Below are 17,698 nucleotides of genomic sequence, written 5' to 3' on the forward strand. Positions count from 1 at the left end.
CATTGTCATCTATAGTAAATATTATATAAAGTGGTTAGAGATGTAAAAAAATTAGAGACTACTAATGTAGCATGGTTTATAGTGTAGATAATAAAGAATGAATAAATATGAGATATTTTGAAGGTACTTAGGTTTGACTGAAATTAAAACCTGGTATACGTTTGTGTGAATTATTTAATTTTTTTTTTTTGTTCTTAAACAAACATTATTTGAATTAAAGTTTCTACTGACTCGATAAACTAGTATTAGAGTTTTGGGTTGGAGATTTCTAAGAGGAGTGAATATATTTTTTTATAAAATAAAAACTGTTATTAGAAATATCTCTATAAATATTTTAAATTATGGAAAAATAGTTATAAGTAACATTATTTGCATTAAAACTTTCGTATCTACAACAATATTAAAATATCTTTATCTTTATTTCTTTTAGATTAAGTTTAAAAAATATGGAAAATGTATTTCTAAATTATTTTATTTTATTTTAAATTTTTTTCTTGCAAAACCAAATTTCAATTTTTTTTTCATATGTATATTTTTCTTAGAACCCAATTTTTATGAATGATAGAGTTTGTCATGGAAATTTATGAGGATATGAAAAATGTGGTTGTAAATTTTCTTTGACATTCTATTAAAGGGAGACAGCATTGTTATTTCTTTACCACCTAAAATAATTAATAATTACAATATCACTCTCATCTCACATAGGAAAATAAAAACCAAAATGGAAAATTTGCCCCCTTTAAAAAATATAAATTTAATTTTAAAAATAATAGCAACAAAAAAAAATACCATTAATTACTAATAAAATATTAAGATTGAACTAAAATTAAACAATAAATAAAATCTCATTTAGTATTGGTAATTATTTTTTCTTATTTATTTAAATTTTTTTTCCCTTTCATACTTATTTTTTTATGATTTTGTCTTCTTGGGCTTAACTAAATCATAAAAAATAATACTTTTTAAACTACTATTGTTTTAGTGATGATTCATTATATGAAATATAACTTTTAAGTGAAAAACTTTATTTTCAACTATTTTATATTCCAAAAAAAAAAAATGTATTGATTTGGTATCTATGGAAATCTTAATCTCCACTTTTAAAAATATGTAGAAAAATTTGGGTCTTTGGAAACGAGACTAAGGTATAAATAAATAAAATTAGCTTATAACACAATATGACCTAAATGCCCACACCACTTCCATGTGAAAAATCTCAAAATCTATCATAGAAATGATTGAATTCTTTAAAAAATTTTAAGGCTATGTTTGGTTTTCGAAAAGTACCAAGAAAAAAAAATTGTTAAGAAAAGTGGTTTTCTCATATTTGGATTTGTCGTGAAAAATACAAAAAAAAAAAATTAAATATAATTAAAATTAGTTAAAAATTTATACATTTTAAAATTATTTTATTTTTATATAATGAAGGAAAATAAGTGAAATAAATTTGAAGAAGTATATAAAAATAATTTATTGACTTTGTTTATATTTTTTATTTTCTTCCAATTTTCCTTTCTACTTTTATTTTTTTCACATTTTCCAAGGGTTCTTGTTATAAAATGATTAAAATTGTTGAAATTTTCTAATGATTTTTCTTTCTAATTTTTATTTCTTTTTAGATTTCCTTAAAATATTTTTGACAATTTTTTTATATATTTAAAAAAAATGTTCTTAATACTATAATTGTTTAATTTGATACATTTTCATAATTAATATTTGAAAGTATTTATTATTTTAATAATAATAAATAACATTAATTACCATAACTATAATGTAATATTTTTCTCCTTGGCCCGTAAGAAGTGTTTGACTCCGCTTTAATTTGATTTTATCTTTAAATTCATCATGCTTAATACATGAAAAAAAAAAAAGTAGATAAAGTAAATATGAAGAAAAAAAAAAGGATCAACTTGTTATTATAATAATAAATAAAATATTAGATTAATATATTTAAAAATTAATTTCTTTCATCTATATAATTATAATTCATATTTAATGCAAGTTTTGTCTTCTTTTTTTCCTATAATATCATTTTTTCCATCTCTATATATATTATTTTATAATTTTTTAAATGTATTTAATTATTAACTATTTGAGTGATGTTATAACCAAAGTTTATATATTTTTTTAAAAGAGGTAATTATTGATTTAGGGAAAAATAGGTTTTCACTCACTAAAATGAAAATATATCGAAAAAATAATCCTAAATTTTTTAAATTGTTATAAATGGGTGGTGAATGACCACCTTAATGTTACCGTTAAGTTCATTTATGAACTTTCCCATTTCGAAAACCTATAAAAGGCCTTCCATCATTTGTACAAGAGCATCCCGAATAAAGATATTTATCTATTTCTCTCATTCTCATTCTCATTCTCTCTCTCTTATTATCTTATTTTCTAAACTTTTTCAGTTCTCCTTTATGATCCCTTCCTCCCCATTACATATTATTATCGAGTAATATATAGTTGTTCTATACTTTTATTAGTATTGCATTTATCCTCATTTTACAACACATTATCAGTATGAATTACTTTGAAGGTAATTCTCGTATCTTAAACTTGAAGTTGTTTATATATAATAAAATTTTACATATTTATATTGTTGTTAGATTTTGTTTTGTTATATATTGTTAAAAGTTATAAGAAAATTATTTGATTTTGTTTATAATCAAAAGTTATACCAATGTCATCAATTTATTATAACTGATTCTAATAATATTATTTTGTCATAAATATGAAGTTATTTGACAATGTCGAATTTCACAAAACTTAAATTTGTGACATTTGACATTTCAGGAAATAACTATCTATCTTGGATCCTTGGTGCTGAAATACATCTTGATGTAATGAATCTTGGAGCTACGATCAAAGAAGAAAATCAAGTATCCCTGCAGGATCGCGCAAAAACGCTGATTTCCTTTGCCATCACCTCCATGAAGGTTTAAAAAATGAGTATCTTACAGTAAAAGACCCCTTTACTCTATAAAGTAATTTGAAGGAAATATATGACCACTAGAAAATTGTGATTCTCTCAAAAGCTCGATATGATTGGATGCATCTAAGTTTGCAGGATTTTAAAATTGTTAGAGAATATAACTCCGTATTTTTCAAAATCAACTCTCAATTAAAGCCGTGTGGAGAAAAAAATCACAGAAGAAGACATGTTAACAAAAACTTTAACTACGTTTCATGCCTCGAATGTGCTCTTACAATAGTAATATCGAGAGCGTAGATTTACAAAATATTCTGAATTAATATCATGTCTTCTTGTTGTTGAACAAAATAATGAGCTTTTAATGAGAAATCACCAATCTCATCCAACTGGATTTGAACCATTCCCTGAAGAAAATGCAATATCGTCCCAAACTCGTGGACGTGGATGTAGACGAGGACGAGGACATGGTCGTGGAAGAAATCCCCGGTACCACGGTTCTTATGGTAATAATTCATCAAATTCTTAGAAAAGAAAAGTCTCATTACACCATCAGAAGTGGAATAATACCGAGGCAAAACAAGAAAATGGGAAGTGTTTACAAGATAAACCTCCTAAAAACCATGAGAATAATTATTATAGATGTGATATGAAAGGGGATTGGTCACGTACTTATCGTACGCCCAAACATTTGGTCGACCTTTACCAAGCATCAATAAAAACAAAAGGAAAAGAGATAGAGATGAACTTTACCTATGGTGATGAATTGAACCTAACCTACTATGATATTGATTTTTTTAGAGGTTTTAGCAAAAAAACAAACCATTTAATAAATGATGAGAGTATTAACTTTGATTGATGTTGCTTTATATATCAAATATATATTATTATGTCTTATATTCACATCCGATTTTCTTTTGTTATTTACATTATGCCTTGTTTTTTTTTAAATATTAGTTATATATAAAATCCATGTGTTATTTGATCTCAAAATGAATGAGGATGATGTATGTCTCGTAGACTATGCAACCACACGCACAATTCTTTGAGATAAAAGATATTTCCTCAAATTGACATTAATAAAAGCTAATGTAAGTACCATATCTACTACTATAAACTTAGTTAAAGGCTCTGGAAGAGCAGACATAACACTACCAAATGAAATTAGATTCTATATAAATGACACTTTATATTCTAGCAAAAATGGATATCATATTGAAACTGTGAATGAAGATAATGTAGAATATCTTTACATTATTCCATTATATCTGGCTAGAAGCTTATAATGGAAAAACTCTTGGCTTTCTCCTCTGGGTTGTGTCATACAACTATAAAGCCTATTGAATCATATGTTGTCATGAACCAAAAGTTCAACGATCCAAAAGTTTTTGTCCTTTGGCATGACAGGCTAGGTCACCCAAGGTCTTCAATGATGTGTCAAATAATTGAACACTCACATGAGCATCCATTAAAGAACCAACAGATTCTTTTACTTAATAAATACTCATGTGTTGCCTGCTCACAAGGTAAATTGATAGTCAAAACATTTTTTACTAAAGTCATATCTAAGTCACTAGTCTTTTTAGAAAGAATACATGGGGATATATGTGGGCCTATCCATCTACCATGTGGACCATTTCGTTATTTTATGATCTTAATAGATGTTTCTACTAGGTGGTCACATGTTTGTCTCCTTTTTACACGTAACGTTGCCTTTGCTAGACTCCTTGCACAAATAATCAGATTATGAACACAATTTCCAGATTATCTAATTAAGACAATATGTCTTGATAATGCTGACGAATTTACGTCTCAAACATTCATTGACTATTGCATGTTAGTAGGGATAAATATTGAGTATCCTGTTGCTTATACTCATACCTAAAATAGCTTAGTAGAATCATTTATTAAACGTCTCCAATTAATAGCTCGACCATTACTAATGAAAGCCAAATTACCTACTTTTGCTTGGGAAACATGCAATTATGCATGCTGCAGCTTTAGTCCGTATTTGACCTGCAACTTGCCATGAATACTTCCTTTTATAACTTGTGCTTGAAAAACAACCAAATATCTTTCACTTACGAATCTTTAGTTATGCAATATATGTACCAATTGCACCTACACAACGCACCAAAATGGGTCCCCAATGAAGACTTAGGATTTATGCAGGCTTTGATTTTCCATATATTATAAGATATCTTGAACTTTTGACAAGCGATGTTTTTACAACCCGTTTTGTAGATTTTTATTTTAATGAGAGTGTTTTCCAGTCATTAAGGGAAGAAAAGTCGATTCCTGAAAAACGATGAGAAATTACTTAGAACGCATCTGCTATGTCCCATCTCAATCCTCGTACAAGTCAATGTGAACTAGAAGTTCAAAGGATCATTCATTTGCAATCTTGCAAATCAACTACCAAATACATTCATTAATACAAAGAAAGTGACAAAGTCACATATTCCGACTGTAAATACTCCAACACGAAATGATGTCCCTGTAGGACAGTTAACAAATGAATTTAAGATACGCTTGAAGCGTGGTAGACTTGTCGGCTCAAACGATGTAACTCCCAGAAAAGGAGAACACAAGAAAAACTTGACACTTTAAAAGAGGTCATCAAAATGATTGATAAATTTAAAATTGATAAATCTATTGCCCCAGAAAAGGCACAAATAATGCAGAAAGCCCCTAAAGAGGCACATATTAAACGAGAAGCCCCTGAAGATGCACAAGTACCTGAAAATTGTGAGATTTCATTAAGTTATGTACACACGGGAGAAAAATGGGATCAAAATAATATTGTTATTAACAATATTTTTGCTTTCAAAGTGGCCTCCTATATAATAAGAAATGATGAAGATCCCAAACCACGAAATGTGGAAGAATGCTGACATAGAAATGATTGGCTAAAATGGAAAAAAGCTATGTAGACAAAGTTAAACTCATTAACAAAATGAGAAGTTTTTGGACTTGTAATCCAAACACTTGAAGATGTAAAACCTGTTGGGTACAAATGAGTATTTGTACGAAAACGTAATGATAATAATGAAATCATAAGATATAAAGTGCGATCAGTAGCACAAGGTTTCTCACAAAGACTTGGTATTGACTACGAGGAAACATACTCTCCTATCATGGACGCAATCCCATTTCGTTTCTTAATTAGTTTGGCAGTTTCAGAAAGATTGGATATGTGTCTCATGGATGTTATTACAACATATTTATACGGATCCATAGATAATGATATATACACGACAATCCCTGAAGGATTTAAATTACCTGAAGCAAATAGTACAAAGCCTTGAAGCATGTACTCAATCAAGTTCCAACGATCCTTGTATGAATTAAAGCAATCTAGACACATGTGGTACAATCGCATTAGTGAATACTTGCTAAAAGAAGGGTATGTGAATAACCCTATATGCCCATGCATCTTCATTAAGAAATCAGAAATCAAATTTGCAATTATTGTAGTGTATGTTGATGACTTAAATCTTGTTAGAACTCCTGAAGAGCTCACAAGAACAACAAATTACTTGAAAAAGGAATTTGAGATGAAAGATCTTGGAAAAACAAAATTTTGTCTCGGCTTACAAATCGAGTATTTTCCAAATGGAGTTTTAGTACATCAATTAACATACATTAAGAAAGTTTTGAAGTGTTTTTATAAGGATAAAGTGCATCATTTAAGTTCTCTAATGGTTGTCCGATCACTTGATGTGAAAAATGACTCATTTTGTCCTTGCGAAAAAGATGAAGAATTACTTGGTCCCAAAGTACCATATCTTAGTGCTATTGGTGCACTTATGTATCTTGCCAATTGTATATGTTCAGACATTGCTTTTTCTGATATGAGTTTATTTTACTTAAGGGAATGAAAACAACAATTGCTTGGATATGCAGATATAAGATATCTTTTAGATCCACATAAAGGTAGGTCACAAATAGGGTATGTGTTTAATTACAATGGTACTTCTATTTCATGGAGATCTGTCAAACAATCAATGGTGGCCACATTATCAAATCATTTAGAAATACTGACAATTCATGAAGCAAGTCATGAATGTATATGACTAAGATTTATGATCCAACATATTCGGGAATCATGTGGACTCTCCTCTATCAAAGGTGACCCGCCAATATTATTTGAAGATAATGTTGCATGCATTGCATAGATGACATGGGGTTATATTAAAGGAGATAGAACTAAACACATTTCACTAAATTTCTTTTATATACATAAACTCTAGAAGAGTGGTGAAATTGATGTGCAACAAATACGCTCAAGTGATAATCTAGTAGATTTATTCACAAAATCATTGTCAACCCCAACATTCAAGAAGTTAATACATAAGATTGGAATGCGTCAACTCAAGGATATCGACATAAGGGAGAGTATGCTTGTAAAAAGGTGTTAGTGTATTTTACTTTTTTTCCCTTCATCTAGGTTTTGTCCCACTGTGTTTTAATGACAAGGTTTTTAATGAGACAATCCTAACATATCAAGAACAACTTAAAGAATTATAAGAATATTGTACTCTTTTTTCTTCACTAGGTTTTTCCCATAGGGTTTTTTGACTAGCAAGGTTTTAATAAGGCATATTCTTTTAATATGGTAGTCATCCAAGGGGGAGTGTTATAAATGGGTGGTGAATGACCACCTTAATGTTACAATTGAAGTTCATAAATGAACTTCATTTACTCATCTTTAAGATGAGTAAATGTTTTCCATTTGGAAAGCCTACAAAAGGCCTTCTATTTTTTGTACAAGAGCATCCCGAAGAAAAATATTTATCTCTCATTCTCATTCTCTCTCTTTTATTCTCTCTTTCTCTTATTCTCTAAACTCTTTCACTTCTTCCTGATCCATTCCTTCCCATTATATATTATTATCGAGTAATGTATAGTTGTTCTCTACTTTTATTAGTATTGCATTTATCATCGTTTTACAACATAAATTAGTATTATTTTAATCTATTTAAAAATAAATTAAAATACATTTACTTTTTACTTTTTAACGAGTCATCTAATTATTTACTAAAAATATTATTTTTACTTGTCATGTCATTAATGTATTTTAATTTTAAGAAATAATTACATTTATTTCAATTTATTTTTAAATAGATAAAGATAATGATGATTTTAAAAATTTGAGGTTCATTTTTTCATATATTTTCATATTTACAAATCAAAACCTATTTTTCCCTATTTAACTTTGCAATTCAAGAACCAACGTGATTCCTACCAATTCATGTAGGATGAAGATCTTTAACCTGAATTATCAATTCAAGTCACGACTTAGTATTTAGTTATTAAAATTTTATTCTAAAAATAATTTCATGGTTTTGTAAAATGAGGATAAATGCAACGCTAATAAAAGTAGAGAACAACTATATATTACTCGATAATAATATATAATGGGGAGGAAGGGATTAGAAAGGAGAAGTGAAAAAGTTTAGAGAATAAGAAAGAGAATGAAAATGAGAGAAAAAGATAAAAATCTTTCTTCGGGATACTCTTATACAAAGGATGGAAAACCTTTTATAGACTTTCCAAATGGGAAACATTTGCTCATCTTAAAGATGAATAAATGAAGTTCATAAATGAACTTCAATTGTTACATTAAGGTGGTCATTCACTACCCATTTATAACACATGGTTAATAATTGGATTAGTTAATAATTGTTAATTTAATTAAAAAATTCTCAAAAAATAAAAATATGTAATCTTTGGACTAATTACCCGGTCGGTCACCGACTCTAATTTAGCCCAAGTCCATGTAGTCACCGTACAAATTAAGCTTGGATTTAAAAGACCTTATGATAAATGACAAAAAATTGGGCCGGCCCATGATCAGCCCATTATTACCCGGCTGAACTTACGTATTCCCAATCCCAGTTTGGGCAATAGCATCCAAACGTCCGTTCTCGAAACGTTGGGTTTCGGTCGGTATCTGAGTTCACGGTCGCCGATCATAGTTTATAACATTCCATACACAAAAATAATCAATTATCCCTTCTCCAAAAGGCAGCGTCTCTGTCGATTCTGGGATCAAGGTACTGTTCCAATCTCTATTCTTACTTCATTCAATCGATTTCTACGCTTGATACAAGTCGAAATGATGAGAAAATGACGGGAAATTTTGAATAGAAAATTTTCACCATCTAGGGTTCGAGATTACAAAAAATTGCACTTTAGCAACTCATAAGAATCTTTGGTTTAGTTGATCTGAGTTTTTAAATTTTTATTTATTTGTTTATTTGTTTTGAATTTTTGGCAGCAAAGAAAGTGGGAGAGGGAACGTAGAAATCAAAATGTGGTTTTCTTTTATTTTTCTTCAGTTTCTTGGTAACGAAATAGAGGGTTGGATTTCACACTGATTGCTGTTGCTGGAAGTTTTCAATTATAGGGTTTCTCTTTGAACAGCTGTGGAACAATTGCTAGTTTGGATTAGATTAACAGTCTAAGGAATGTTTTCTTGTATAAAAAATAGATTTAGTTTAGATACAGAGAAAATATTAAAATGGTAATTAAAATTTTGCATTGTAAGATTTTCAACAACAATGATTTGAATCATAAGGTTTTCAAACCAGTAAGGGCTAGGTGTATTTAGCCAAAACCTCAGGAGGTGAATGAAATTAACCAGAAATTTTAACATATAGAGAATTATAAAATTGCATACCACTTCTGCTTTTCTCAAGAGAGGTTAAGTTTGTAAATGGTTGATTCGTAATGTTAACCAAGTAAGCATGTTAAAAACCAAGCAGACACTGGAATGGAATAGGTCTCAAGGATTATGTTGTTGAGGGGTGAACACAGTTTAGTTGGTGGTCCTGGATTAAGGGTAAGGGTGAACCTCGGATCTAAAGAGTTGTTTTCAAAAAGAGTGTGGCTACTTAAGAGTGAAAACGAGATGAGAAGTGTATTGTTTTTTTTTTTTTTTTTAAAATTATAGATAGATTTATAGAATAGTTGAAGACTGAATTCTTAGAACTCATTGTTGTGGAGAAATTTTCTCTTTGTATAGAAGAGAGGCTTAAAAAGAAAGAGAAGTTGGAAGTTGGGAGATTAATGCATCTCAAAAGATGGCCAAATTCAGTCTATTTATGATGTTTTCTGTATCGGAAATATTATATCTTACGTGGAAAGATATGAGTATATTTTTGCCTATATAAAAAAAAAAATTTTAAAAAGAATCTTACATGGATGTTTACCATTTTAATTAGAAATTATTAGGACATCAATATTAGTTGCTATTATTAGGACATCAAAATTCCGTTGTGTATTTTTTGGACGGTTTAGAAGGAGAGAAATAGATTAGCTTTCAGGGGGGGCTCTCTAGCTATTCAGAAGCTAAAGAATTCGTTTGTTTGTAACTTGTGGAGTTGGGCTAGGGTGTATATGGGAGAGGAGTCCTCTTCGCTTTTAGGTTTTTTGGAATGGCTTGCCGTTCCCTAAGGGGTGGTGAGTGTTGTTTTTGATTAGGCTACTATGTATACCTCCTGTATGCTTTGTGGCTTTTTGCCTCGTTTTATATATATGCGCACACTTATCTAAAAAAAAAAAAATATTAGTTGCTATTATCAAGTAGTTACTTTGGCATGTGGTGTAGCAGTTACTGGGCATTACTCATGGTTTCTTAGCAAGTTGTTCTTCACTTTATTGCACAAGTGAATTAGTAGAGATCCTTTTATTTAATTAAAACTTTCAGTTAGGATTCTTTTCTTGCATTTTAGACCAGTCCATTCACGCTTAAAATGGTTGAAATTGATTTAAGGATGACTCTCTACAAATAGAATAAGGAGATTGGATGCTGGGATTTTCTGTCATAATTTTATATGTTCCTCCTATAATCGTCTGTGAAAATCTCACACACTCAACCAAACCAAAAACTTCACCTAGATGGTTAATAGTCAACCAATTTTTGAGACTTCCTTTATAATGAGCACAAAGATGCCCTAGAAATGCACTTGGGTTGTGCCTCCCTTTTGTTTTGCGCTTCTTAATATATCCTGTTTCTTTGCTTGTCAAAAAAGGGAAAAAAGTAAAAACACCCTGGAGAAAATAACAATGCATGGAAAAAATTGCAAATTTTCTTAAGTAAAACATCATTGCCATCTAATGCTCCTTTGTTCTGAAAGTTTGATGAATACATTATAGAAATATTTGTGCTATGAAACAGATAGATTTTTCTTCTTTTACTTGGTACAAGTTTTTGTGATATCTCACTAATGCTGAAGCTGTAACATTTACTGGGAGGGTTCAACATTTATATGTGATCCTACAAACATAGCATAGAAGTTGTGTGTACTTATATAAGGAGATTGGGGGAGTGGGGAAACTTTGACCTCTCCTATTTTTCACTTATATAATTTACTTTAGTAAAATATTTTGGATTTATGTAAATTCTTTTTTTGCTGAGCTAGAATCAGCTCTTTCTTTGTTTATATTTTTCCTCACGCTCTACTCTTTTGGTAAGAGGATCCATGTATGCATTCATTTGAAATTTCCTTACATGTTTTTGGATTACAGTGTATGTGGAACTTGAAATCACTTTCCTATGAGCTAAAATTTCCTTAAATGATTTCTTGAAATCCAGTAAGAATCTTTCTGAATTTTTATCTTATTAGAATGCATAGACTTTCTCCTTTGCCTTGGAAGAATTAGACTAGTAGCTGTTGCCACTTAGAAGTTTGTTACAGAGATTTTTTTTTTTTGATAGGTAAATGGAAATTGTATTAAAAAAGTATACATGATGTATACAAAAAAAAACAAAATCCATAAGGGGCCAATACACAAAAAAAAAAAAAACTGCACCCTACGGGGAACCTAACCAATCTACAAAATCCAACGATGATATAGACCCATCCCCTATGTACAATCTAATCCAATCCCAAAATAGATACAAAAAAGAACTCTTAAAACTCAAGGATTGTGAGTGATGCATTACAGTATGTCTCAGTTTGTCTAGTTATGTCTCTTAATAGCATAAAACTCAAGGATTTTCTGTGAGTTTGGAATCTATGTGTGGCTGCAAGGCAAGATCAATATCTTTTTGAATGAGACTTGCATTTTGTGTGGGGGATTAGTGATGGCTGTGAAGCTATATAACTCAATCCTATGATGCATGTTGAAACAGATTGCTAGGAGCTCAACTCTAGCATAGACATGATATATGTTGACCCCAAAAGTGGGAAACAAGAAGAAACAGCCAGAAACTGGAAACAAACATAACAAATTTCGGAATCTATCACCCACCAGACCCCTAGTGAAACTTAAAATCAGCCATGTTAGCATTCTTTTATTAACTGAAATTCTGGACAAGCTTGCAAATCTGTCGTGAGAGGCTCCTCAGACCATACATCATGCTGAAAAGAAATCCTTTTGCAAAGATGAGTGAATTCATATTATCCATCTTGAATTACAACTTATTTTGTTAATCTATTGTTAAAATTCTGGCTTTATGGTTGCAAGACATATGATAAATTGTATGTGTAAAATTGTTTCTTAAGTTGCTTTTGATGAGAAATTTCATAATCTGTAACAGAGGCACTTGATTTGAGCATTTGGGCATTCGTTTATTTGGAGCATCCTGTCTCAATAGATGAGACCCCTTTGAACAAATGGACCCAAAATACACAGCAGAAATATTAGAGTAAAGCTCATCAATTTTCTTCTGTTCTTATTTCCATTATTATTATTATCATTATTAGAAGTAGTGTTAATATTTAGTTGATTGCTTCTTTTTTTTTTCTGTGCAGACATTTGGAGAAGCAGAATGACCTCCTTATGGATGCTTATAGATCAATGTCACATGAATTGCATAAGCTTCAGGTTGTTCAACTTTAATTATGACTGTCCTTCTCTATATGCCTTCTGATAAGTATCTGTTGGAATAATTTTGAAGAAACATTGAACAAGATAACAGAAATATTTAAATAAATTTCTCTTGCGTGGATTCTAACAATGGCTTCTGTTTGAAAATTTTAGGAGGAACAATGGACAAGATAATAAAGTTACTTGAGAAATTCTAAATGTAAATTACTTGGGGGTTGGCTTACATCTATAATACAAAGTTGATTGCATATGTTAATACTAACTGATATTAACCATTTTTTTGCATGTTGGCATGATATTTCTTATTTATAATGTGTATTTAATGCAAGCAGTAGGGTCATTATCTGGGCTTCCTCATTGATAATCATTGAAATCAATTGGTGACATGGGGTGTGAAGAAGAATTGAAAGGAAATATTAAGTGTGAACTTAGACATGCAAACTATATTTATGTGCTTCTGAAAAGATAGTTTTAGTCACAGATAAAAATATAATGATGATATGTCGTCATTTTTATTTTGGGTTTGGTAATTTGTACAGGTTGTTTTGAAATTTCATGTGTTATGATATGTAGGTAGAAGAAGAAATGCTCATGCACAAGTTCTATGAGTTTACAAAAGCTGAGCGTCAAACTACAAAGGTATTTTTCTTCTCCAAGTTTGTATTCCTATGACGGACTTGCCACAATATTACTTTAGGTGTTCTGGAAGAACTTTGAATTCATATCTAAACAAAATAAACTGTATGTGATGTTGAACCCTTGATATGAGAAATCAACATTTGTTCATTTTTCTTTTCATCTTTCTACTTTGCAATCTTTCAGTCTTTTGACTTGTGATGACACCTATGCCACATGAGCACTTCAATCTATGTGAAACAACCTATCAAACATGACATGACAAGGGTTTGGGTAAGTGATAGGTGTTCAACATTACCTATTGGTATGATATATATTCAACAGGTATATGTAACAAAGAAAAAGAAGAATAAATTCCTTTTCACTCTAATTTATCTTGGATTCGTCTTGGACATTGGATCTTAGTTTACACTTCAATTTGGTCTAAGGGAAAGAATGAGAGGAAAGGAAATTTAAATCATTTAGCTGTTTCCCTTGGCCTAAGATCTGAGAATTAAATGAACCTGACACTTGTAACTGAGTCCGTTGTAACTTAGGATGGATTGCAGTAATGGAGTCTAGGTTTCAAGTTGTGTATTTAATTTAAGTTACACCATAATAACACATGTAGTTGCTGCTTTGCATTTTTCACCTTGATAAATGAACTTGAGTAGGGAGAACACATGTTCTTTACGAATTTTATCCTGGCTTCCAAGTCTTATTTTTTCAAAGCAATTCTGGTTTTATTGATTGTATCTGAAAATAAGTGTATGCTTGGTATGCAATGCCTAAGCAAAGACTGGGATATCATCCCCTCCCTCCGGTGTACGGCAGCTATTTGTCTTCATCAAATTTGGACAAAAGAGTAATTGAAACTTGTGACCTATGCACAATTGACTAACACAGAAGTACCTTTAAACTCAAGAAAGTTGACATAGTACTTAAAAGAATTATTGGTTATGTATATCAGTGACTTGAGTTTGTGTGTTCTTTTGTTTGGGAAACTCAAGGAGGTACAAATAAATGCGTAAGATCAAGGATCTTATAAACATCACCTATCATTGTGAAGTTTCAAAATTTTTCCTGCACAATAGTGCTTGTAAAGCTATTTTTAATAGATGTCTACTTTTTCTCCATTTCTACGTTATTTAACTCAACAGCTTCAACTTCTACTATGATAACTTGTCATACATGTAATGCCCAGTGGAGGAATTGCATTTATATCAATAAATATTATTCAGATTAAACCTTTAAAAGACAAAAAGGATAATGATGAAGTTCCCTAGATCATATCTGTTTGAAAAGTTTAAAATTTGGAATTTGGATGTTAAAAGAGATGAGATTTCAAATGTGGGAGTGCTAAACACCTTCTTAGCTTGTGTCCTGACAAAAGCTACAAATTTGTTAAGTTAATCCTTTGATATGTTGTAACAGTTTGATGTTTGCTTTGATTGTTTTAGTTTTGAGTAGTTCATTCATTTGACCTCAAAGTTCAGTTTGGCTAATGCTTTTTTTGCTTTTCTCCTTTCCAGGATGATGACAATAACAACATTGAAAATGAAAACAAAACTGGAGAGTCAAGCGAGTGAGTAGTTTGTGAGGAAAGGTGATGTTTCAGAGTTCTTTGTGACTAGTGTTGGACAATAGTGCAGTTGTGAGGTTTTTATGCATATTTGGTCTTCCTCATGATCCTTAATGTATTTGGATAGATAATGCTTTTCATGAGTAGCTTCTCTGGAGTATCATCAATAGTAAAATTTTAGTTGGGGTGGGGTGGGGCTGGCATTTTTCAACATTTTTTCATTCTGCTTTTTTTTTTTTTTTTTTTTTTTTTTTTTTTTTTGTGTTCTTGGCATTCTCTTCAATTAATAATACCTTTAGATGGTTATTTTTTTGTTGTTTCTCTTTAAGAAAATCAACAAGTTGTAGAAGTTAAAGACATATTTCGGGTATGTTTGGAAACGTTTTCAAAAGCACTTTTCTTATATTTTCTAAAACAAAAAATTTGTATGGAACTTGAAATGTTTCAACCTATTTACTATGTTTTCAAATAGTTTTTAATAATAAATTTTATCTTAAATGCTTTATTTTCAGTCATTTTTTTAAAATATTTGTATGAAAATAAATGAAAATAATTAAAATATGTTGTTAGAAAATTTCCTGTTTTCAAAATATCCAACTCTGCAAAACGGTACTACTTTATAAACTCATCCATGTCGTATCCATCACTTTTTGTGTTTTATAGATTTTATTTTTCTTTTTACAAATTATCGCTACGGGTGTCATTTCATAACATTTGGATCGGTTTAAAAACTATTTTTAAAGAACAGCAGCCAAACAATGTCTAAAATTTTAAAAATAGTTTTTATTTTTAAAAATCGAAAAATATTTTTAAATTAGACGGCCAACCAAATTTTAAGCTTGTCAATAAGTGAAAATTCATTCAAACTCATGAAAATTCTTAGTAAGCATAAAAACAAGGTTTTATTTTTTAAAACTTACTCTAAAAATTAACGTGATCTAATAGAAATTATTTCTTATAAATTTATACATTTATGTCAAGCTCTCTATGATAAATAAAATAATATTCTAAGAATGCGTGACTAAAATTTAAAATAATAATTATACTATGCTGTATTAAAAATTATTAAAATGGATTTGGGTTTGGGAGCCCTACCGAAATGGAGCAAACCAAGCCCAATCCAGTGCCCAAGCCCATCATAATGGAGTTGGGATGGGCGAGTAGGGTAAGACTAGGATTAATAAAAGGGAAACTTGTGTTTTAGGGCCCTTATTTATAAAAAAAATATGGTATTTAGATCCCAAGCTTATGAAATATGGAAAGTAATCATTAATGAACAAAATAATATTAGAATTGTGCACTTTGTGTTAAGTCAATTTTATCTGCCCAAATTGCCCTCGATGTCTTCTGCATCAGCAACCAAATAACCTCCACGTCATACTTAAATAAAAAAAAAAAAGTGAAACTTGACAATTGCAGAAAAAACCACCCGACCCGACTTTGGTTGTCCCATTCTCTCTCTCTCTCTCTCTCTCTCTCTCTTTCTCTCTCTCTCTCTCTCATTTTAGCAAAAAAAGACCCTAAGTCGATCGACATCTAACTTTCTTATTTGAAACTTTTGTAGCCCTAAATCTGCATTTTAGTTTGTCACCAACCAAATTTGAGATTTTCCCTAAGCTAGAATCTAAAAAACTTGCCATTTCAAAAGGTCATTTGAAATCTGAATTGGCCAAAACCTTCACATCTATCAAACCGAACTGATATCCAGATTGAAATTTCCTTTTTCTTCGTCATCTCAAAGTTTGGGAACATTTGTCTCCTTTGTCTTCATGTCCGCAACCAGTTGGAGCGGAGACCGTGTTTAAATTTTCAAAATTTCACACATTTCAGATAAGAAACCGTGAATCGAAAACCGTGTTTAAATTTTCAAAATTTGACACATTTCTGAGAAGAAACCATGAATCGAATACCTCAGTCTACATTTTTCTTTGTTGTGCAGTTTTTGAAAAAGCAAATGAAGCACTTCATGGTAACAACGTCTAGTTAAAAAGAGGGTTTGAGGAGACAACAATGTGATTCAAATTCTGGTTCAACTGAGTGAACCCGAATGAAAACGGCAAGTGTGAAATATTGGCTTCGTGAATAAGAAATCTCCTATTCGTTTGATTAGGTTGCATTTTGGCTTAACCCCCATCAGAAATCTTAAGGTAATTAGTTTTTATTTAGTGTTATTTTGTTTGTTTGTTTATTTTTTTTTTTTAATGGAGCACATCAGCGATTGAGGAGTGGTTGTTGGACTCCGAAATATGTGTGCAGTGGTGAGGCGATAACTTCATGACAGGTGGATTTTGGACCACATGCTTGCAGGCTCGATTCCTGTCTTGTTGAGTATTTGGACATTGGTGTATTTGGAAATGTGAATGTTTCACCAAAGGTAACTTCCATGATGTGTTACAATGGTTATTGTTAGATAGAATGAAGAAAATATGATACTCTTTTGTTTTTGTTGTGGCATGAATGTCTTGAAATATGAATCCGATAATGCTTGAGTAACAAATAAGGTAATGCTTGTAAAGGTAGAATAGAGAATGATAAATGAGAAGTAATGGCATTTTTCATTCATTAATTTGTTTAGATTGTTTTATAATATGAGAATATGAATGATGTATTCATTTTGATGGGAACCTATTCTCACCCCTACTAGAATTTTGATTCATCTCTTCTATATGATATTATGATTCAGCTCCATTTCCAATCCAATTCCCATATGTCAAACACATCCTACATGC

This window comes from Vitis riparia, chromosome 14 (assembly GCF_004353265.1).
Source record: "Vitis riparia cultivar Riparia Gloire de Montpellier isolate 1030 chromosome 14, EGFV_Vit.rip_1.0, whole genome shotgun sequence".
Taxonomy (NCBI): domain Eukaryota; kingdom Viridiplantae; phylum Streptophyta; class Magnoliopsida; order Vitales; family Vitaceae; genus Vitis; species Vitis riparia.